The sequence below is a fragment of the Bidens hawaiensis genome, unplaced genomic scaffold (assembly GCF_021521415.1).
Source record: "Bidens hawaiensis isolate Kalapana, Puna unplaced genomic scaffold, B.hawaiensis_p1.1 tig00012613_1, whole genome shotgun sequence".
NCBI lineage: Eukaryota > Viridiplantae > Streptophyta > Magnoliopsida > Asterales > Asteraceae > Bidens > Bidens hawaiensis.
The window spans coordinates 308,071-321,081 of NW_027492037.1; the positions used below are offsets into that span (position 1 = coordinate 308,071).

At 41.2% G+C, this 13,011-nt stretch overlaps 1 pseudogene; it reads left to right on the forward strand.

Moving 5' to 3' along the window:
- The first annotated feature begins 9,099 nt into the window (after positions 1 to 9,099).
- Positions 9,100 to 10,473, forward strand: LOC143541579 (UDP-glucosyltransferase 29 pseudogene; annotated as a pseudogene).
- The last annotated feature ends 2,538 nt before the right edge of the window (positions 10,474 to 13,011 follow it).

A 13,011-nucleotide genomic window follows, 5' to 3' on the forward strand; every position in this document is an offset into this window, starting at 1 on the left:
ATATTTGTATGTGTGGATCATTAACCGCTTTGATCGGCCTATTCCGAAGTTTTCATGGATCCATTAGATGAACACGGGAGACCTATTGTTACGATTTTCTTGTTTTCTTTGCACATACACGAATGATTATTTGTTTTTGCTCGATTTGGAGCACACTATGAACTATGAGCTATGATCTATTTAGGCTTGATCACAATCTGTTTACACACTATGTTGAACACCAGTTATACACATGTTGCGCGCAGTGCTTTGTTATTATCTATTTATATCTATTAAACTTGAATTCTCACCGACACGCAAGTGTTGACGTTTTATTTTAACACATGTTCAGGTTTGCTGTAGCTGCTTTTGGAAACTCGAGGACACGTAGGATGTTTTCTTTTACTTTGGACCTAGTTTAAAATATAACAAAACAAATTTATGTATTTGAATATTATGAGTTATGATGTGATTTATGTTACTTTATGGTGTGTTATGCGCATGCGCAATGAAATGTATTAAATATTGACACCCAAATAGTGTCACGAGTAATGAAACAATACGTAGCGCCCCGATGTATAATCTGCCATCGGTCGGGGTGTTACAGATTGGTATCAGAGCTCCGTGACTTTAGGATTAGGTGGTTAGACGTAACGACCTAGAATACCTAAGAGTCCCTTCTCGCGCATGAGAAAAATCTCATGATTGCGCGCTAATTGTTAATTACTCGATATTTATAAAATATGCTTGCGCATACGCAGCACATGATTTCATGTTTTATCCGCGATCTTTCGATTTTTATTGTTAAATTTCAATTCGTTTCTTTACTTGCATATTCGTTTGTTGTTGGGACTTAGCATTGAAAATCCGAAAAGTCATGGTGATACATGAATAGTTGATTTTCAATCCCCATTAACTTTATGTTCTAAAATTGAAGATTTGAAAAGTCATGGTGATACATGAATTGTCAACCTCCAATACTCATTTACTCGTATATTTTAAATTGAAGATTTGAAAAGTCATGGTGATACATGAATTGTCAACCTCCAATACTCATTTACTCGTATATTTTAAATTGATGATTTGAAAAGTCATGGTGATGCATGAATTGTCGATTTTCAATTCGAATTCATTTCCTGTATTAAGTTTGCATTTAAATTCATATTTTACTTCAAAATTTGATAGCATTTAACTCCGCGAAACAAGCTTTACAATGATATACTTTGCGCTAAAACGATTTCCCATTACCAAGATATTAACAAAAACTTTTATAGAATGCCTCCGCTATCAGCTCGCCGTCATCAGAGGAGAGAAGCCTCGCGCAGACGTATGCAGCGTCGTTCCCAGGAAATGGCCGCCGCAATAGCCCAAGCCTTAAATCAAAATAATACCAACCCCTCCGGATACAATATTAAGTCCTTTAATGCGGGTAACCCTCCGAAATTCACAGGGCTCGAAGGAGCCACCATAATGCTCCAATGGCTCGAGAAAATTGAGAACACCTTCCTCCATACCCATTGCCCTCCAGACCGACGAACCTTATACGCCTCAAGTGTCCTGGAATCAAGGGCGCTTACATGGTGGAACGGAGTAGCTCACGCGCGTGGCGCAGAGGCTGCTTCTAGCATGCTCTGGGAGGAATTCAAGGATCTTTTGACTCGAGAATTCTGCCCTCCCAACGAAGTAAAGCGCCTTGAGGAGGAATTTTGGAACTTGAAACAGTACAGTGGCGAAGCGCGCGAGTACGCTACGCGCTTTCACGAACTAAGTTTGCTTGTCCCGCACCTAGTTACCCCTTCCCGCCGCGCCATCGAAAAGTTTCTTGGGGGTCTCCCCATGGAAATTCAAGATTCTGTATGGGCCAGGAACCCAGTAACCCCCTCTGACGCCATCGAGTTGGCCGCTGTGCTCAGCGACAACCATGTCAGGGCAGGAACCCTGTTCCTGCGGGGAGCCGAGAAGACCAAACTCACCAAGACTGTCCCAGAACCAACAGAAACCAAGCCAGAACCCTCAAACCGTAACAACCACAAACGCAGGCACAAACCCAATCATCAAGCCTACGCGCTTACCAACCCGCTCATTGTCCAGCAACCCGCCTACCAACCTCCAGTACACGCTCCTAACCCACTGTCAACCTACCCAACACCCCCTGTAGTCCATAACTATGCCTTAACCAATTCCGCGCTCCCTGCCCCGTCAACTAAGAAACCTTACACAGGAAACCAACCCTTTTGCCCAACCTGTAAACTTCATCACCCAACACAATCCCCGTGTCGACAATGCAACCGATGTGGCCGTATTGGTCACACTGCTGAGTACTGTAGAGTCCTTCCCGCCAACCCAATCGCGCAAACCCCACCAACCTACCCGCAAAACCCACAATCAACATACCATAATCCACGACCCAGGTCGTGCTATAACTGCGGTGACCCCAGTCATTTCCGGAACGCGTGCCCGAGACTGCAAGTACAAATTACGCAAGCTAATCCGGTTAACCAAATTTCAAACCAAGTGGCGCGCGGACGAGCTTTTAATATAACCGCGCACCAAGCGCAAGCGAATAATGACGTGGTTAATGGTACATTTTTACTTAACGGACAATATGCATCTATACTTTTTGATACTGGCGCCGATAGGAGTTTTATTTCTCGCGCATTTGAACAAAAACTTGCGCGACCGCGAATAAACTTAAACGGAAACTTTACAGTTGAAATGGCTAACGGTGAAACAATTATAATAAACTCCGTGATCAAAGATTGCACGCTTAACCTTAATGAACACGATTTTCTAATCGACCTCATTCCCATGCCTCTTGGAAGTTTTGATGTTATTATTGGTATGGACTGGCTCTCGCAAAATCGCGCCGAAGTAATCTGCGCCAAGAAATTGATTCGCATTCCTCGGGAAAATGGTCAAGATCTTCATATCTACGGCGAGAAACCATCTAACGGTCTTAAACTTATGTCATGCACTGAAGCCCGAAGACTTTTGCGAAAGAAATGTGTCGCGTTCTTAGCTCATGTGGTCAAACCCGATGAAGGAAAGAAGAAACTTCATGAAATCCCCATCGTGCGTGACTTTCCTGAAGTCTTTCCCGAAGATCTTTCTGGTTTACCTCCCGCTCGGGAAGTCGAATTTCGTGTTGATCTTGTTCCTGGTGCATCCCCCGTAGCCAAATCTCCTTATCGACTTGCACCCGCTGAAATGCAAGAATTAGCAAGTCAACTTCAAGAGTTGACCGATAAAGGATTCATTCGCCCTAGCTCTTCGCCGTGGGGTGCTCCGGTTTTGTTTGTTAAAAAGAAAGACGGTTCGTTTCGCATGTGTATCGATTACCGCGAGCTGAACAAGCTCACCATTAAGAACCGGTACCCCTTACCGCGTATTGACGACCTCTTTGACCAACTCCAAGGTGCCTCTTGTTTCTCCAAAATCGATCTCCGTTCTGGCTATCACCAGTTGCGTATCCGCGAAGAAGATATTCCCAAAACTGCCTTTCGAACCCGCTACGGCCATTTTGAATTCTTGGTCATGCCCTTCGGTTTAACCAACGCACCCGCTGTCTTCATGGATCTAATGAACCGGGTGTGTAGGCCTTTCTTGGACCAATTCGTGATCGTGTTTATCGATGACGTTCTGGTATATTCCAAAACCAAGGCCGATCATGAACAACATCTTCTGTTGGTGTTGCAAAAGCTTCGAACCGAACAACTCTATGCCAAACTCTCCAAGTGTGAGTTTTGGTCTGACGAAGTACAGTTTCTTGGTCATGTTGTAAACAAGATGAGTATTCATGTCGACCCATCCAAAATTGAAGCAATCAAGCACTGGATTACACCGACCACTCCTACCGAAATCCGTTCCTTTTTGGGCTTAGCTGGTTACTACCGGCGATTCATTTCGAACTTCTCAAAAATCGCCTTGCCTTTAACAGCATTAACGCACAAAGGCAAACCGTATATTTGGGGCTCGAAGCAAGAAGAAGTCTTTCAAACGCTCAAGCGAAAGTTGTGCGAAGCTCCTGTTCTAACGTTACCAGAGGGTACTGACGACCTTGTCGTATATTGTGATGCCTCCAACCAAGGTCTCGGTTGTGTACTTATGCAACGAGGCAAGGTTATCGCTTACGCGTCAAGGCAACTCAAAATTCATGAAAAGAATTATACGACTCACGACCTCGAGCTTGGCGCAGTGGTATTTGCCTTAAAAATCTGGAGACACTACCTTTATGGTACTAAGTGCATCATTTACACCGACCATAAAAGCCTTCAGCACATTTTTGATCAAAAGGAACTTAACATGAGACAACGCCGATGGAACGAACTCATCAGCGATTACGATTGTGAGATCCGATATCACCCTGGAAAGGCTAATGTGGTAGCCGATGCGCTCAGCCGCAAACCCAGTCAACTCAACTGTATTTTGCCGCGCACGCAGCTTCACTTCGCGCCGATCCAAAGCAATCTTGAATCGCGCATTCGCGACGCGCAGCGCGCATCGATCAGCAAAGGCAACCTACGCGCCGAGTTAGCGTGTGGTGCGGAAGCGCATCTAGTCCCTAACCTGAATGGAACTCTCTGTTATCTCAATCGCATCTGGATTCCCAATGATGAGATTCTTCGCACTGTCATACTGAGTGAAGCGCACAAAACTCGATATTCCATTCATCCTGGCGCTGACAAAATGTACAAAGATTTGCGCCTTACTTATTGGTGGCCCGATATGAAAAATGATATTGCTGTGTTCGTAGCTAAATGCCTAACTTGTTCTAAGGTAAAAGCTGAACATCAACGCCCATCTGGTTTGCTCGAACAACCAGAAATTCCTACGTGGAAATGGGAAAGTATAGCAATGGACTTTATCACCAAGTTACCCTCGACCGCAAGCAAACATGATAGCATTTGGGTAATAGTGGATCGATTGACCAAGTCTGCCCACTTTCTGCCCATTCGTGAAACCTACCGTGTTGAACAACTTGTGCATCTATATGTCAAAGAAATTGCCTGCCGTCATGGTACTCCCTTGAGCATCATATCCGATCGCGATGGCCGTTTTATATCTCGCTTTTGGAAATCTCTCCAATCTGCGTTAGGAACTCGTTTGGACATGAGTACTGCATATCATCCTCAGACTGACGGACAGTTTGAGCGAACCATCCAAACCCTTGAGGATATGCTTCGATCTTGTGTTCTTGATTTTGGAGGTAATTGGGATTCACACCTACCTCTGATCGAGTTCTCTTATAATAACAGCTATCATTCCAGCATCGGTATGGCCCCATTTGAAGCACTTTACGGTCGAAAGTGCCGCTCACCGATTTGTTGGAACGAAGTGGGTGAAGTTCAAATCACAGGACCCGAACTAGTTCAAGAGACAACCGATAAAATCGCCAAGATCCGTGATCATCTGCTGACTGCCAGAAGCCGACAGAAGAGTTACGCAGATCGCAGGCGGAAGCCTCTCGAATTTCTAGTTGGTGATCTTGTTCTCCTCAAAGTGTCGCCCTGGAAGGGTGTTGTCCGCTTTGGGAAGAAAGGTAAGCTTGCACCTCGTTATGTTGGTCCGTTCAAGATTCTTGCGAGAGTGGGAAAGGTTGCCTACAAGCTAGACCTGCCGCCCGCGCTCAGCAATGTGCATCCAACGTTCCATGTATCCAATCTCAAGAAATGTTTAGCTGACGAGAACCTCCACATACCACTTGATGAAGTTCAAGTTGATGAGTCTATGCATTTCGTTGAGAAGCCTGTTGAGATTATGGATCGCGAGGTGAAGCAAACCAAGCGCAGTCGCATCCCTATTGTCAAAGTTCGCTGGGAGTCCAAGCGCGGAGCCGAGTTCACTTGGGAAAGGGAAGATCAAATGAAGATCAAATACCCGGACCTTTTCTCTGCGCATCCTACTTCGAGATAAATTTCGGGACGAAATTTCTTAAAGTAGGGGAGACTGTGACATCTGCCCAAATCCGACCCGACCCAGGTACCCATTTTCGAATCCGATTTTAAGATTTAAAATTTGATTATAATCTTTATAAATTTATCAAATATATTTATAATAATAATAATAATAATAATTCCTTTCCGCCGTCCAGCCCCTTTTTCTCTCTTGTCGCCGTCCCGCCCCTCTGCTTAACCCTTAAGCCTTGAACCCCTTTTTCTCTTAACTCTTTGCTTGTCCTTTGGTTCTTCCCGCCTAAGGATGTCTGCGCAGCTTCACGCGCCAGACTCCTTAAAAGGAAGCCTGCATGAAGACCATCTGTTCCTGTGTTACGCGAGGCGAACTGTTCCCGCGGCGCGCAAAGGATTGTAGTTCTTCCCGCGGCGCGCTAAGAATTGTAGTTCTTCCCGCGGCGCGCAAAGGATTGTAGTTCTTCCCGCGGCGCGCTAAGGATTGTAGTTCTTCCCGCGGCTCGCTAAGGATTGTAGTTCTTCCCGCGGCGCGCAAAGGATTGTTCTGTCTGCCTTCGCCCTCGCGCACTCAATCCTTCTCGCGCTAGACACTTAAGTCTTTTCTCCAGTTTAAGCCAGCCTGTATGCTTTTGAAATATCTTATCTTCTGTGCTATACCTGCCAAGGTATGGGCACAGTAGGCCAGATCTGACATCTGTCCGAAATGTCACTTTCGGCGCAGCTTGCTTACCAACCCTCTTGGTTGTCAGAAAAAGTAACTGGCATAATCTTTTAAAATCTTCTTTTCCATGTCTTGAACAGTACTTTGACTGACCCCTCCCATGCTATGAACAGTAACCTGTCAGCCTTCCCCATCCCCTGCAGCTGCCACCATATCTTTTGCTTGTGATATCTTTTGCTTTTGATATCTTTTGCTTTGATTTGATAAGATCTTTTCCCCAATTCTAGGGATGTGTTCCCTAGGGTTTTCCTATAAATAAAACTAATTTCTTGGATATTAAACACTACACTCAAACACTTAAACACTCCCCAAAAATCTTTCTCCCTTACTCTCTGCCGAAGATCCTCAGCGACGCCTCCAACTCCCCTTTTTGCAATCCGTCTTCTCTTCTTTTCTACCCAGAAATCTCGGTAAATATATAATATATAATTATTTTTTTATAATTTGTTTAAGTGACTTACATATATTCAAGACATAAAAACCAATCGTTAAACCAATAACCTCTTATTTATAGGTTAACTTTCGCTTGTTTAAAAGTTGGTTCTTGCATTATCTTTCAACACACCTTTTACAAGTGAGTAATCTCGTACCTAATCCCCTTTTATTTTTAACGTTTTGGGATGTTCATGTGTTCGTACAACTTGAGTCTTAAACTTCTTTATGAAATTATGTGCGCAAAACCCATGTGTTATGGACGTTTACTAGTGTTGTATATTTGTATGTGTGGATCATTAACCGCTTTGATCGGCCTATTCCGAAGTTTTCATGGATCCATTAGATGAACACGGGAGACCTATTGTTACGATTTTCTTGTTTTCTTTGCACATACACGAATGATTATTTGTTTTTGCTCGATTTGGAGCACGCTATGAACTATGAGCTATGATCTATTTAGGCTTGATCACAATCTGTTTACACACTATGTTGAACACCAGTTATACACATGTTGCGTGCAGTGCTTTGTTATTATCTATTTATATCTATTAAACTTGAATTCTCACCGACACGCAAGTGTTGACGTTTTATTTTAACGCATGTTCAGGTTTGCTGTAGCTGCTTTTGGAAACTCGAGGACACGTAGGATGTTTTCTTTTACTTTGGACCTAGTTTAAAATATAACAAAACAAATTTATGTATTTGAATATTATGAGTTATGATGTGATTTATGTTACTTTATGGTGTGTTATGCGCATGCGCAATGAAATGTATTAAATATTGACACCCAAATAGTGTCACGAGTAATGAAACAATACGTAGCGCCCCGATGTATAATCCGCCATCGGTCGGGGTGTTACATTAGGTATATTTGGGTATTACACATTCCGACAGTATGATCATATTGTTACAAAGGGAGACCCATCACCCAAGGGGTTATTCACCAGCTCAGATCCATTGCGTGCATTTGCTCTCCTCCTATTACTAAGAGTGCGATGAAGATAAATATTAGAAAAATATTATGTATATGTCCTTTGTTTATAGATTGATTTATATCCACTAATTTCTCTATTCTATTGTATCTTCCTATCTTGTACTCTATATACAACCCGTATATATTTCAATGAGATAATATAAACTATTTAATTAATTATAAATTTTGAAAAGAACAATTTGATTGATTTTAAAATAATGATAATGAATATGATAAACACTCCAACTTTATAGCTACGAAATGGTCATGAGATTGCCCTTTTTATTAACAGTCGAAAATAAAGTCCAAATTAATTGCAATAACTTTCCAATCACAAATTGAAAGATCGTGAGATTGCCCTTGGATCGTTTTTACAACCTTAACTTTTATACATAGAAACAAAAATATAAAACTATCTACTTTTTATGTAAGCCATGATTTGCAATAATAATAAAATATATTTTCCAAAATAAATAAAACACATAGTTAATGGTAGGTAATCAAATTTGATTTTGAAAATAAAAAAGGATAAGTTTTAAAAACAGCCAAACTAAACCCAATATTAGAAGAAGACGATTCAAAAGTACTTAACGAGGTTAGACATATTTTTGGTTAGATCAACCAAAACAAAGACGGTTTTACAATACTCAAAATAATGTGTTGTCTGGCTAAAGCAATATTCTAAAATGCAGGCAAACATTTAGATGTCCAATTTAGTAATTTCATATAGCCAATAAACGTAGCATGTTATTTTTTTAATTTATGGCAAAAATAAAGTTAAATTGATTGTAGATTCACAACATCTAACTAGAAATTAAACAATTTCAAGACATATATTTGTCTTGTGTTCCACGGTTACAAAACAATAACTGCAACAACGTCCGAGTAAAATTATATGTGGAAAATATCAAGTCTTAACTAAAATCCCGATGCATGTAAATAAAAGATTCATGCAATTTCTTCCATGTGTGAAGCAACTTTCCATAGTAGCAAAATTAGTATATATACACCAACGTTGATCACCACAAACAACCACCTTCAAATCATCAAATTGCATAGCCTTTTGTCTTTTGATTTTTAGAATGACAATGAACAACCAAAAGCTTACTGTTTTGATGTTCCCATGGTTAGGCCATGGTCACATCTCACCCTTCCTAGAACTAGCCAAAAAACTAAGTAACACAAACCTATTCGACATCTACCTTTGCTCGACTCCTGCTAACCTCAATTCTGTCACCAAAACATTGAAAAACGATCGAAGTTTAGTCTCGATTCGTTTTCTAGAACTGCAACTTCCCACATTACCTGAACTTCCACCACACCTTCACACCACCAATGGCCTCCCTAGCCATCTTATGCCAGTTCTCAAGCAAGCTTTTGATATGTCAAGCTCTAGGTTTTCGATAATCTTGAAAACCCTAATGCCTGATTTGCTTATTTATGATATTCTACAGCCGTGGGCTCCGAAGGCGGCTGCTGCCCTTGGAATCCCTGCGGTGGTGTTTATCACCACTAGTGTTGCTGCTGCAAATAATACCTATCGTGTCGAGTGCACAGAAGAAAACCGCAAAGATTTAGGGAGTATCATTGGGTGTTATAACAATTCGACAAGTATTATTCTTGTTAAATCGTTTAACGAGATTGAAGGTAAAAATTCTGATTATCTTTCTGTGTTGACCGGTAAAAAAATCGTGCATTTGGGTCCACTTGCGGTGGACCCGCGTCACGTGAACATGAAAGAAAACAGTGTGATCGAGTGGCTTCACACAAAAACCACTGGATCCACTGTTTTTGTTTCTTTTGGAAGTGAATATTTTCTTTCTAGTGGTGATTTGGAGGATATAGCACATGGATTGGAAATGAGTAACATGAATTTCATATGGGTTTTAAGGTTCCCAAAAGGGAAAAAAGAAATAAAGCTGTCTGAAGCTTTGCCATTAGGGTTTCTTGAAAGGGTAAAAGATAGGGGTTTATTAATTGAAGGTTGGGCCCCACAAACAAGAATTTTAGGACACAAAAACGTTGGTGGTTTTGTGAGTCATTGTGGTTGGAGTTCAGTCATGGAAGCTATGAAATTTGGTGTTCCTATAATAGCCATGCCCATGCAGTTTGACCAGCCGGTCAATGCTCGGTTGGTTGTCGAAGTTGGGGTCGGTGTGGAGGCGGTGAGGGACGGGAATGGGCGGTTCGGGCGCAAGAACGTGGCAACGGTTGTGCAGAATGTGATGATGAGCAAGTTAGGGGAAGCTGTGAGGCAAAAAACCAAGAAAATGAGTGCTACATTGAGGGTTAAAGGAGAGATGGAGATTGAGGCTGCAGTGGAGGAGCTGTTAGAGTTATGCAAAACTGGCGGGCCCCACGATGGCGGCGATGGCGAAGTTGAAGAAGATTCAATTGATGAAAGGGCTGAAAGGTTTATCAAAAAGACTTTGGAAGAGATGAGAAGGCAAGGGTAGGAGGCATCATCTTTATGAGATGCTTAATTTACATATATGATAATATAATTACTATTTAGACTTTCACAAGAACTTTTTTTTTTTTGGTGTTGTAGAGGTAAGTTTTTCTTTTCAGCATGTTGAGGTTTTTGATGACATGTTTGTAAAAGAAATCAACCCCTGCATTTAGTTTTTATATTTATGCTTAAGTTTTGGTTTAAGAGGAAGGCTACCCTCTTTTGTGTAGCCTAACTAAGTATCAGTTATTCAATGAAAAACTATTAAGTTTTATATATATATATATATATAATCATTCCTTGTTTTTCAAAACAAATTTCTTGTTATTATCGGGACTGATCCCAAGACCCTTGGTTGTTTTAAAGGCTTTGTCTCTCTATTAAAGTATTTATAATCTTATATTACAAATTTACAATCAACATTCATGATTTCATAAACAGCAAAATATATCGAAATCAAATGATTTATGAGGCATAAATATTATTTTAATTCAGAAATTTGTAATGTTAGAAGGTGAAGCAACTTGACGCGACTGAGAAGGAAATGAGTGAATGCAATATCAAAACCCATATTTTATATATCTTCTCCTTTTAAAATTTGATTCAGTTCTAATATTTTCTTGATATTCATGCGTGATATATAGACTTAACCTCAAGACTTACGTATTTAATGCATATATTTTAGGTTATATTCAAATAGAGTCTTTTAAGAAAAAGATACAGTTCAATTTAGTCTAGGGTTTTTGTTGAAATATATTAAACTAGTTTGAGCCCCCCGTGTTACGGGGGTTATTTTACATTTGTCGTTTATGTTTATTTAAACTTTATAAATACACACGTAGTTATATTTATAAAAATATAAACATAAAAGCGGAGCGTTTAAATTTTGATGTATTGGACTTTCTCGTCTGTGTTCATTAATGCTAACCTTATGTTCGTTCATTTAAACTTCATAAATACACACATAGTTATATTTATAAAAATATAAACACAAAAGTGGCTTTTTTTAAATTTTGATGTATTGGACTTGTTCGTCTGTGTTCATTAATGCTAACCTTATGTTCGTTCATTTGTTTCGTATATGTTCGGTCAATTGTGTTTGTTTATGTTTGTTCAGTTATGTCCGTTTAGGTTTGTTTTTTTATGTTCATGAACAGTTTGTTTAGGATTTAAACGAACGGACATGAACATACAGTTCTTAATAAAGGAACATGAGAGTAGTGTATGCCAAAGGGTAATAAATTCCCGAAGGGTTGACTTTGAAAATAAAGCATACCTTAAACCCGAAACAGCGTGACATTGTCTCACCTGAACCAATTCACTTTCAGCAACTAAAGAAGGCCTTTCTTCCAAGGCATTTTATTTCTTAAAATCTGCTCTCAACAATGACCGGAAACAGGGAAACAAACTTCAAACTTCATGTAATCATATGCAAAGATGGTTATATAAGACTTTTAAACAAAAACAGAACTTTTAATAAGTACTGACATTGAGCACCTAACAGACATATATTATTATTTGTTAATCAAATCATACACCCAAAATTGTAAAACCATGGTGAAGAGGTAGGTCCCAGCAGAGCCCAGTTGGACCCGCAAGACTCACCTTGAACAGGGACGTCTGCGCAACGACCAACTGCTCCCGCAGGACCCACCATGCTCAAAGAACCTTACGCGCAGTACGCCAGCTGTACCCGCAGGGAAAGCCTCCCAATGGTGAAGTACCCCGCCTGTTCCCGCAGTTGCGGATACAAGCCATCAGGGAAGGCTACCCGCACTAACAGCAAGGCTACACGCACAAGGCACTAGCTACTTCAGTAGTCACATGAAGGAATGAGCAAGGCGGGAATTCTCCCGCCTAAGTGAGCCAGTCCGTATGCTTCTGGAAGATCTTTTGTACTATACCTACTAAGGTATGGGCAGAACAGACGATTTGACCAGAACAGCCCATGAACCAATCACAGGGTGACAGCTCACCGACAACAGTACGAGGAGGAGCACCCTCTAGTACTGATTGTCACTATTAGCCGCTGCCTACTCACCAACCCTTACAATGGGACGTGCGCAGCCTACAGTTGGTGGAACAGTGCGTAGCCGGCAGTAAAGGAACAGTGTACAGCCGACCTTGTTACTGTTGGCCGTAGCCTATCCACCAACCAGCATGGCCTGTGCGTAGTCCACTGTTGGTAGAGCAGGAATACTATTCAGCCGGCTGTACCTTCTAGGAAACCTGCCTTTGGCTATAAATACTCCAACACCTTGGAACGGTAAGGACATCATCTGATATGTCAATCTTATCTAGCAATCTCTTAATATACCTCTATATTCAGAGCAATCTAGTCTGATTCTCACGCCGGAGGGTGGTCACAAGGAGGAACCCCCCCTTCTCAGTGACGAGCTTACGGTGTCTGTTTTGCAGGTCCCCTGAAGAATAACCTTCTCTGCTAAACCTCATCCTCGTGAGAAACATTACTTAACCCCCAGATTATCTTCATCTGCCCAGGGTTCACTTAGTGTTTCTTCACATGGCCTCAAGTTTTAGT